Below are 11,235 nucleotides of genomic sequence, written 5' to 3'. Positions count from 1 at the left end.
GACCGCAGCAAGGCAGTAGACGATCTCGCATAGGAGTCACAAATCGGTAACCCAGCTGACGGTTCGAGCCAGCGGCCAAAGCTGGAATGTTTGAAGACGTGTAGCCGAAAAACCGCCGAACAGGAGATGGCGCGGTGCAAGCCAGCTTGGTCGGTCTCGAAGAAGGTCGCGATGTTGGCGAAACCGGCCGCGATTGAAGTTAAAAAATTTCAACGTGGAGCCGGTGCAGAGGCACGCACGGGCTATCATCTGGATTCTTTTTTAGCTCCGACGTGCTATGCGCATATCTATCGGGCGCTGCCGTGCGGACAGACGCTGATGCGGCTTCTGGCTCCAGTGTCTTTGATGTAGACTGGACCGCTGGAACTGCGCGCATGTACGTCAGGCGTAAGTCTCAGTTTTGCTGGTGCAGGCCGGATCGTAGGCGTCGTCGGCTCGGCGTGCGTTGAGGTTCACATGAGGATCCATAGTAGGGGCCCGTGCGACGAATTTTGTCGGGAGATCCGTGCGACAAGTTTGGAGCTCGTGGAAGCGACGGATCTGAGAATTCATCGGAAGCTGTAAACCGCAGTAAAAATTATACAGTCTGATGCGTACTGACGATCTATATTGCTCTTGAACCCACGTGAAGCCATGCCACTTTGGGACTTGTGCCTTTTGTTGTATAAGTGGCACTAATTGTTTTCCCGATTTCTTGAGGCCTGCGCTGATGGATTTGATGCACATCAAGTGTAGTGCTACTTGGTGCATGTGGACTGCGTTGCTATCACCGCCGCTGAACATTGGTTTTGTATTTTTGTGATGTTTGCTCAGGCGATGTGTGCTGCAGACTGGTCATGATGATTATTGTCGATGTAGTATCCGTCCTTCTTGTGGTCTTCTAAACTGTTTATAAATTGCCTGGTGCTGCAGAGTCCGCCTCGGCCATGGACTCTTGGCGAATATCAGCCGCTGTCCAATGATCTCAGGAGACTGCGGCCTCTTGTTCCTGTAGGGGGGCGTGGCAGCACTAGGAGCGGCCTTCATCGGGCTTGCTGCTGCTCTCGGTTTCCTTGATGCCCTTTACTGCGCCGCCATGGCCTTCATTTTTTTATTGATGCAGTCATCTGTACCGGGGGAGTCATGGTGGTGACAGGCATCTGGGGATCTATGGCAACCGGCTTTGGTCCTGATGATCGCTCGGTCGCCGCCAGAAAATTTTCTTTTGCTCCTGATGTACGCCACCACTAGAATTCTGATCTCGATCTTGAAGTTGATGTCGAATCCCGCACCTATGTGGATAAAGCTGCCCAAGCGCACGAGACACTGGTTTGATGCGGCGACGGCCACTGTTTTTTATGAAGATTTGACCCATCGATATCTGAATCCACGCGCCCGTAGCCTCACGGTAGGCGCCAACTGTCGTGGAATTGTCACGGTAGATGTCTTTAATGTCATGACTTAGTCGCGAGGCCAACGCATCTATGTGGTAGCTTGAGAGGGGTTGAGCGGGACGAGAGACGCAGGGTGGATCAACACGCAAGACAAGGATTTAGACAGCTTCGGGCCCGGGAAACATCATCCGGTAATAACCCTACATGCTGTTTGTGGCTAGATCTCATTATGATTATGAGGGAGTCGCCGTAAACCGGTTCTGCTCTTTGTGTCTAGCCCTAAGATTGTTTCTTCTTGCTTGTAGCTTCTCCCTTGTCCCTCTTGGGGAGCCTTGCCCCTCCTTATATAAGTTGAAGGGGCCGGCTTACATGTAGAGTCCTAATAGGATTAGGACTAATCTCTTTTTTATTACAAGACAGATAGCAATCCAGGTCTTATTCAAACTGTTTAAGTCGGCCTGCTGGGCCACCTCCCATGACGGGCCGCGACCTATCTCCATGAGGATACCCGTGTCTCATATCCACGACAACAGACATAAGTTAAACAAGTTTGCCTTAAGAAGGCTAGCACAAACTCGGATACAGATCGAAAGAGGCGCAGGCCTCCTGCCTGGGATCCTCCTAAGCTACTCTTGGTCGTCGTCAGCGGCCTGCACATAGTGGTAGGCACCTCAAGTGTAGTAGGAGTCGTCGTCGACAGTGGCGTCTGGCTCCTGGACTCCATCGTCTGGTCGCAGCAATCGGGTATAGAAAGGGGGAAAAGAGGGAGCAAAGCAACCATGAGTACTCATCCAAAGTAGTCGCAAGCAAGGAGCTAGACTACATATGTATGCATTGGTATCAAATGGAATAAGGGTATCATATGTTGACTGAACTGTAGAATGCCGTAATAAGAGGGGGATAGCTAGTCCATCTTGCAGCAGAAGAAGAGAGTAGATGGTAAGTTCACCAAGTAACATCGCATAGCATAATCCTAACCGATGATCCTCCCCTCGTCGCCCTATGAGAGAATGATCACCGGTTGTATCTGGCACTTGGAAGGGTGTATTTTATTAAGTATCCGGTTCTAGTTGTCATAAGGTCAAGGTACAACTCCAAGTCGTCCTATTACCGAAGATCACGGCTATTCGAATAGATTAACTTCCCTGCAGGGGTGCACCACATTTCCCAACACGCTCGATCCCCTTTGTCCGGACACACTTGTCTGGGTCATGCCCGGCCTCGGAAGATCAACACGTCGCAGCCCACCTAGGCACAACAGAGAGGTCAGCACGTTGGTCTAAATCCGATGCGCGCAGGGGTCTGGGCCCATCGCCCATTGCACACCTGCACATTGCGTACGCGGCCGGTGAGCAGACCTAGCAACCTCCATTACAAAGGAAGTTGAGTTACACGGTCCAACCCGGCGCGCGACGCTCAGTCGCTGACGTCACGAAGGCTTCGGCTGATACCACGACGTCGAGTGCCCATAACTGTTCCCGCGTAGTTGGTTTGTGCGTATAGGCCAGTAGCCAGACTCAGATCAAATACCAAGATCTCGTTAAGCGTGTTATTTTGAAGTAACCGCGGACGCCGACCAGGGCCAGGCCCACCTCTCTCCTAGGTGATTTCAACCTGCCCTGTCGCTCCGCCTGAAAGTAACAGTCGGGGGATGTCGGGAACTCAGGCCCACCACTACCTGGATGGAGCCACCTGCCCCTTCAGCCCCCACATCAAAATCACTTGCGGGTACTCGACGAGCCGACCCAACTTTAGTCACCACCTGTATAGTATGTATATATGTATGTATTTACCCATGATCAACACCCGACGTGATTACGGCCCGATAGTATAGCATGGCAGACTGACAAGAATGTAGGGCCACTGATGATAATCTAGCATCCTATACTAAGTATTTAGGATTGCAGGTAAGGTATCAACAGTTGTAGCAACAATGATAGGCTATGCATTAGAATAGGATTAACGGAAAGCAGTAACATGCTACACTACTTTAATGCAAGCAGTAGAGAGAAGAGTAGGCGATATCTGGTGATCAAGGGGGGGGGCTTGCCTGGTTGCTCTGTAGATAGAAACAGACCCTCGAAGGTGAAGTAGTCGATCACTGGTTCAACCGCGGTCTCGGGTCTACCGGAAAGAAGTAACGAAGGGGGAACACAATAAATAACAGAGCAATCAAAGCATCACAAAGCATAACATGGCAATACGCGGTGCTAGGTGACCTAACGTAGTACTAGGTGCTACCGACGAAGGGGAGAAACATCTGGGAAAGTATTCCTGGTGTTTGATGTTTTCAGGCAGATGAAACAGAGGTGGGTTGTTGCATGTTCGCTATGCTAGGAATTGCGTAACGGACAAACGGACTGCATATTCGGATTCGTCTCGTCGTTCGGAGCAACTTTCATTTTACTGATTTTTTTGGACTTCTGGAATATACCTAAATTCGAATTTAGACAGTGTACTACTTTTTATACTCTCAGACAGCTAGCCTATTAGAATGACAGGCGGGTCCAGTGGCTGTGTTAGCATACACAGTCAGCAAGTCAACAGTCAAAAGTTGACCTGGTCAAAGTGTGAATAGTTGTTATGGGGCCTACTTGTCATTGACTGAAATTTTTGTTGGGGAACGTAGTAATTTCAAAAAATTTCCTACGCACACGCAAGATCATGGTGATGCATAGCAACGAGAGGGGAGAGTGTTGTCTACGTACCCTCGTAGACCGGAAGCGGAAGCGTTAGCACAACGCGGTTGATGTAGTCGTACGTCTTCACGGCCCGACCGATCAAGCACCGAAACTACGGCACCTCCGAGTTGTAGCACACGTTCAGCTCGATGACGATCCCCGGACTCCGATCCAGCAAAGTGTCGGGGAAGAGTTTCGACAGCACGACGGCGTGCTGACGATCTTGATGTTCTACCATCACAGGGCTTCGCCTAAGCACCGCTACAATATTATTGAGGATTATGGTGGAGGGGGGCACCGCACACGGCTAAGAGAACGATCACGAAGATCAACTTGTGTGTCTAGAGGTGCCCCCCTGCCCCCGTATATAAAGGAGCAGGGGGGAGGCCGGCCGGCCCTTGGGGCGCGCCAAGGAGGGGGGAGTCCTCCTAGTAGGAGTAGGACTCCCCTTTCCTAGTCCAACTAGGAAGAGAGAAGGGGGAAGGAAAGAGAGGGAGAGGGAGAGGGAAAGAGGGGCCGCGCCCCCTCCCCTAGTCCAATTCGGACTCCTTATGGGAGGGGGCGCGCCGCCTCCTGGGCTGCTGCCCTCTCTCTCCCCTCAGGCCCACTAAGGCCCAATACTTCCCCGGGGGGTTCCGGTAACCCTTCCGGCACTCCGGTTTTCTCCGAAATCACCCGAAACACTTCCGGTGTCCGAATATAGCCATCCAATATATCGATCTTTATGTCTCGACCATTTCGAGACTCCTCGTCATGTCCGTAATCATATCCGGGACTCCGAACAACCTTCGGTACATCAAAATATATAAACTCATAATGAAACTGTCATCGTAACGTTAAGCGTGCGGACCCTACGGGTTCGAGAACAATGTAGACATGACCGAGACACGTCTCCGGTCAATAACCAATAGCGGAACCTGGATGCTCATATTGGCTCCTACATATTCTACGAAGATCTTTATCGGTCAGACCGCACAACAACATACGTTGTTCCCTTTGTCATCGGTATGTTACTTGCCCGAGATTCGATCGTCGGTATCTCAATATCTAGTTCAATCTCGTTATCGGCAAGTCTCTTTACTCGTTCCGTAATACATCATCTCGCAACTAACTCATTAGTTGCATTGCTTGCAAGGCTTAAGTGATGTGCATTACCGAGAGGGCCCAGAGATACCTCTCCGACAATCGGAGTGACAAATCCTAATCTCGAAATACGCCAACCCAACATGTACCTTTGGAGACACCTGTAGAGCACCTTTATAATCACCCAGTTATGTTGTGACGTTTGGTAGCACACAAAGTGTTCCTCCGGTAAACGGGAGTTGCATAATTTCAAAGTCATAGGAACATGTATAAGTCATGAAGAAAGCAATAGCAACAAACTAAACGATCAAGTGTTATGCTAACGGAATGGGTCAAGTCAATCACATCATTCTCCTAATGATGTGATCCCGTTAATCAAATGACAACTCTTTGTCTATGGCTAGGAAATATAACCATCTTTGATCAACGAGCTAGTCAAGTAGAGGCATACTAGTGACACTCTGTTTGTCTATGTATTCACACATGTATCATGTTTCCGGTTAACACAATTCTAGCATAAATAATAAACATTTATCATGATATAAGGAAATAAATAATAACTTCATTATTGCCTCTAGGGCATATTTCCTTCAATTTTGTCTAAAGTCTTAAACATGTTTAGATATCAGGGGTACCCATATGTCAAAGACTAGGTTTAACTAAAATGTTATTTATCTGAGTGGGGCCTAGCAGTTAGCGTTAATTGTATCAGCTAATTAGATTAAGTCGTAATATAAACAAGGGCCGACCCTGTCATCCAGGGACACAGCTGGCCTCTTGGCTGGCCTCGCACGAGCACAAGGCACCAGCGGCCAGTGCCAGAGGCACACACGGGAGCGGCGAGCGGGCTCTGGAGGGAAGGCGCGAGGCGAAGCGGGAGACAGCTGGGCGTGGGCGCGGGTAGCAGCGGCGAGCGCGACGCGGGAGCCAGAGCAGCAGCGGGTCGCGGTGGCGCAAGGCAGTGCAGCGACGAGTTCAGCCGGCGCGGCAGCAACGCAATACAGCAGGCGGGAGCAGCATGAGCGCAAGCGCGGCAGCGAGCGGAGACGTAAGCAGCAGCAGGCAGGCAACAACAGGCAGGGCGCGCGGGCGGCTGCGGGGGTGAGCCACGCCCGGCCGGACGCGGGCTGGTTAGCAGGGGTGACGGAGCGCGGCCACGGATAGTGAGATGCGGGTGTTCGGCTACGGCGGAATCGGCACGGAACGGAACCGGGATTGAGGAGAATCGGTCGAGGTGCTCACCACGGTTCCAACGGAGGCGACGAGGAGGTCAGAGGTGGACCAGAGATGACGCAATCGAAGATGGTGGACGGCAATGTACGCGGTGAGGACGAGCTCGATGACGAACGTACGAGGAGGCTCCGCTCGATTTGTTGCTCGGGATCGAGGAAGTAATCAGCGGTGATCTTCCTGGTCAGCTCGGAACGGCGAGAGGGAGTCATTGGCCGCACGATTTACGGTGAGGCGGCCATGGCGGCGCTCGGACGCGCGAGACAGAGACGAAGGATGTGAGCGAGGGGAGAGAGGCGTGCTAGGGTTGGTCAGGGGGTTGAGGGGGTCCTTATCCACCCAGTGAGCCGCGGGGTGGTTGGCATGTGCCCATCTGTGGCGTGGACTGCGTGTGCAAGCCATGGCCTCCTCTCTGCCGAGAGGTTGAGGAAAGGCCACGGTAAACGGGCCAGGCCGCACTGTGGCTTGTCGGGCCTTAAGTGCACAGTAATATCTAGTCTATTTCCTTCTCTTTTCTGCGACAAGTTTCCACTCGGTTTTGTATTTTAATTTTGATCCAAATGAATTTCGTTGCATGTTAAACTTGTCTCAATAATTACTAGGATATAATCTGCACTGCCACAAAAAGTTTGGGAGTTTATTTTTAAAATAGTTTGGATTTTTCATAATTTAGATAAGCATTTAAATATTGTTTTGGCACTGTTTTAATTATTTTAGGGCAGTTAAACACTTTATAAAACGTTAGTTTCATTTTTACAAAACTTTGGGAAATTTTGCAATATCACGAACACTTTTGTTTTGCTGTTTGAATAATTAATATTTTGACTTTATTTTAAATTTGAAATTGAGGTCGAATTATTCTTAATTGTTTTTTTCTTAGGGCATAATGGTGATGACCTGGCATAATTAGTGGAAGATTATTGTAGAAAGAATCTCGGGATGTTACACCAAGAGTGACATGTATGAAAAAATTATGAATGGTGGCTTTGCCACAAATACTATGTCAACTACATGATCATGCTAAGCAATATGACAATGATGAATGTGTCATCATGAACGGAACGATGGAAAGTTGCATGGCAATATATCTCGGAATGGCTATGGAAATGCCATAATTGGTAGGTATGGTGGCTGTTTTGAGGAAGATATAAGGAGGTTTATGTGTGAAAGAGCGTATCATATCACGGGGTTTGGATGCACCGGCGAAGTTTGCGCCAACTCTCAATGTGAGAAAGGGCAATGCACGGTACCGAAGAGGCTAGCAAGGATGGAAGGGTGAGAGTGCGTATAATCCATGGACTCAACATTAGTCATAAAGAACTCACATACTTATTGCAAAAATCTACAAGTCATCAAAAACCTCGGTACTACGCGCATGCTCCTAGGGGAATAGATTGATAGGAAAAGACCATCGCTCGTCCCCGACCACCACTCATAAGGAAGACAATCAAATAACACCTCATGTTTCAAATTTGTTGCATAACCTTTACCATACGTGCATGCTACGGGACTTGCAAACTTTAACACAAGTATTTCTCAATTTCACAACTACTCAACTAGCACGACTTTGATATTATTACCTCCATATCTCAAAACAATCATCAAGAATCAAACTTCTCTTAGTATTCAAAACACTCTTAAGAAAATTTTACTAACTTTGAATACCTACCATATTAAGATTTTAAGCAAATTACCATGCTATTAAGACTCAAAATAATCTAAGTGAAGCATGAGAGATCAATGGTTTCTATAAAACAAATCCACCACCGTGCTCTAAAAGATATAAGTGAAGTACTAGAGCAAAACTATACAACTCAAAAGATATAAGCGAAGCACATAGAGTATTCTAACAAATTCCAAATCATGTATGGCTCTCTCAAAAAGTGTGTACAGCAAGGATTGTGGTAAACTAACAAGCAAAGACTCGAATCATACAAGACGCTCCAAGCAAAACACATATCATGTGGCGAATAAAAATATAGCTCCAAGTAAAGTTACCGATAGAAGTAGACGAAAGAGGGGATGCCTTTCGGGGCATCCCCAAGCTTTGGCTTTTAGGTGTCCTTAGATTATCTTCGGGGTTCCATGGGCATCCCCAAGCTTAGGCTCTTGCCACTCCTTCTTCCATAATCCATCAAATCTTTACCCAAAACTTGAAAACTTCACAACACAAAACTTAAAGTAGAAAATCTCGTGAGCTCCGTTAGCGAAAGAAAATAAAAGGCCACTTCAAGGTACTGTAATGAACTCATTCTTTATTTATATTGGTGTTATACCTACTGTATTCCAACTTCTATATGGTTTATAAACTATTTTACTAGCCATAGATTCATCAAAATAAGCAAACAACACACGAAAAACAGAATCTGTCAAAAATAGAACAGTCTGTAGTAATCTGTAGCTAGCGCAAGATATGGAACCCCAAAAATTCTAAAATAAATTGCTTGACGTGAGGAATTTATCTATTAATCATCTGCAAAAATAACTAACTAAATTGCACTTTCCAAATAAAGATTACAGCAGTTCTCGTGAGCACTAAAGTTTCTTTTTTTACAGCAAGTTCAACAAGACTTTCCCCAAGTCTTCCCAACGGTTCTACTTGGCACAAACACTAATTAAACACAAAAAACACAACCAAAACAGAGGCTAGATAAATTATTTATTACTAAACAGGAGCAAGAAGCAAGGAATAAAAATAAAATTGGGTTGCCTCCCAACAAGCGCTATCGTTTAACGCCCCTAGCTAGGCATAACACGCAAGAATAGATCTAGGTATTGCCATAATAGTAAGATAGATTATTAAAACTCATTTCACATTCTCTACGTTCGGCAGCAAGTTTTCTTTGAGGCAAGCAAAAGTAATCAAAAGGGCTAAATTTAATGGGACAAAATTCCCCAAGATCAACCTTGGGATGTATAGGTTCCTCCTTTGGTCTTTCATATTGCACAACCAATTCATCATTATAAGCATTCTTTTGACAGAACTGTGTGAGCCTATATTCAAGAGAATATCCTAGTTCGTTATTTCAAATAGCCAAATCATCATTAAGTTCAGAAATTCTATCAACTAGAACATTGGTAGGGACCCTTTTTCTAAGATTTTCATTGAAAGCAACATAGTCTAGAGATTGAAAACGCATTATTTCTTCTTGATCAAAGAGGATAGCCTCTATGGGAGGACGGCAAGCATCCACCCTATAATGTGCAAAGATTTCTTTGGCCTCTTTTATTATGAATCTAAACTCATGAGCCAAAAAGATAGTAGCGGCACGCTTAACAGAAGAATGCTCAATATTATAAAATTCCAGAAAAATCCTTTGTATGGAAGGATGCATGTGCATGAATTGTCTTTCAAGTTCAACTACAAGCATGGCAATAGCGTCCGCAAGACTACTAGTTCTATGAAGGATAGAACTACCCATAGAGGGTAAAGCACCGGCACAAGTAAAGAAATCTTGAATAACTCCTTTTCCAATAATATTTCCACTACCTACACCGAATCTTTTTGTATGTGAGATAGTGGGTTCTTTAGTAGGAGCATCAGAATTATTATCGGCAATAGTTTCACCAATTTCAGACATAGAGGCAGAAGGTAAAGGACTAGCCATAACAACAAGCAAACAAACTAACACACAAGCAAGCAAAAAACAAGCGGGTAAAAGGAGGCAAATAGAGAAAGAGAGGGAGGATAGAGAGAGAAAGGGCAAATAAAACGGCAAGCGTGAAGTGGGGGAGAGGAAAACGAGAGGCAAATGGCAAATAATGTAATGCGGGAGATAAGGGTATGTGATGGGTACTTGGTATGTTGGCTTTTGCGTAGACCTCCCCGGCAACGGCGCCAGAAATCCTTCGTGCTACCTCTTGAGCACTACGTTGGTTTTCCCCGAAGAGAAAGGGATGATGCAGCAAAGTAGCGTAAGTATTTCCCTCAGTTTTTGAGAACCAAGGTATCAATCCAGTAGGAGGCTACGCGCGAGTCCCTCGTACCTGCACAAAACAAATAAATCATTGCAACCAACGCAAATAGGGGTTGTTAATCCCTATAAGGCCACTTACGAGAGTGAGATCTGATAGATATGATAAGATAATATTTTTGGTATTTTTGTGATAAAGATGCAAAGTAAAATAAAGGCAAAGTAAATAGCAAAGGAAATAACTAAGTAGTAGGAGATTAATATGATGAAGATAGACCCGGGGGCCATATGTTTCACTAGTGGCTTCTCTCGAGAGCATAAATATTCTATGGTGGGTGAACAAATTACTGTTGAGCAATTGACAGAATTGAGCATAGTTATGAGAATATCTAGGTATGATCATGTATATAGGCATCATGTCCGAGACAAGTAGACCGACTCCTGCCTGCATCTACTACTATTACTCCACTCATCGACCGCTATCCAGCATGCATCTAGAGTATTAAGTTAAAAACAGAGTACCGCCTTAAGCAAGATGACATGATGTAGAGGGATAGACTCATGTGATATGAAGAAAACCCCATCTTGTTATCCTCGATGGCAACAATACAATATGTGCCTTGCTGCCCCTACTGTCACTGGGAAAGGACACCGCAAGATTGAACCCAAAGCTAAGCACTTCTCCCATTGCAAGAAAGATCAATCTAGTAGGCCAAACCAAACTGATAATTCAAAGAGACTTGCAAAGATAACCAATCATACATAAAAGAATTCAGAGAAGATTCAAATATTGTTCATAGATAGACTTGATCATAAACCCACAATTCATCGGTCTCAACAAACACACCGCAAAAAGAAGATTACATCGAATAGATCTCCACAAGAGAGGGGGAGAACATTGTATTGAGATCCAAAAAGAGAGAAGAAGCCATCTAGCTACTAACTATGGACCCG

This window comes from Triticum urartu, chromosome 1A, assembly GCF_056163025.1.
Source record: "Triticum urartu cultivar PI428250 chromosome 1A, HENAU_Tu73, whole genome shotgun sequence".
Classification (NCBI taxonomy): Eukaryota; Viridiplantae; Streptophyta; class Magnoliopsida; order Poales; family Poaceae; genus Triticum; species Triticum urartu.
Note: the sequence above shows the minus strand (reverse complement) of the source record.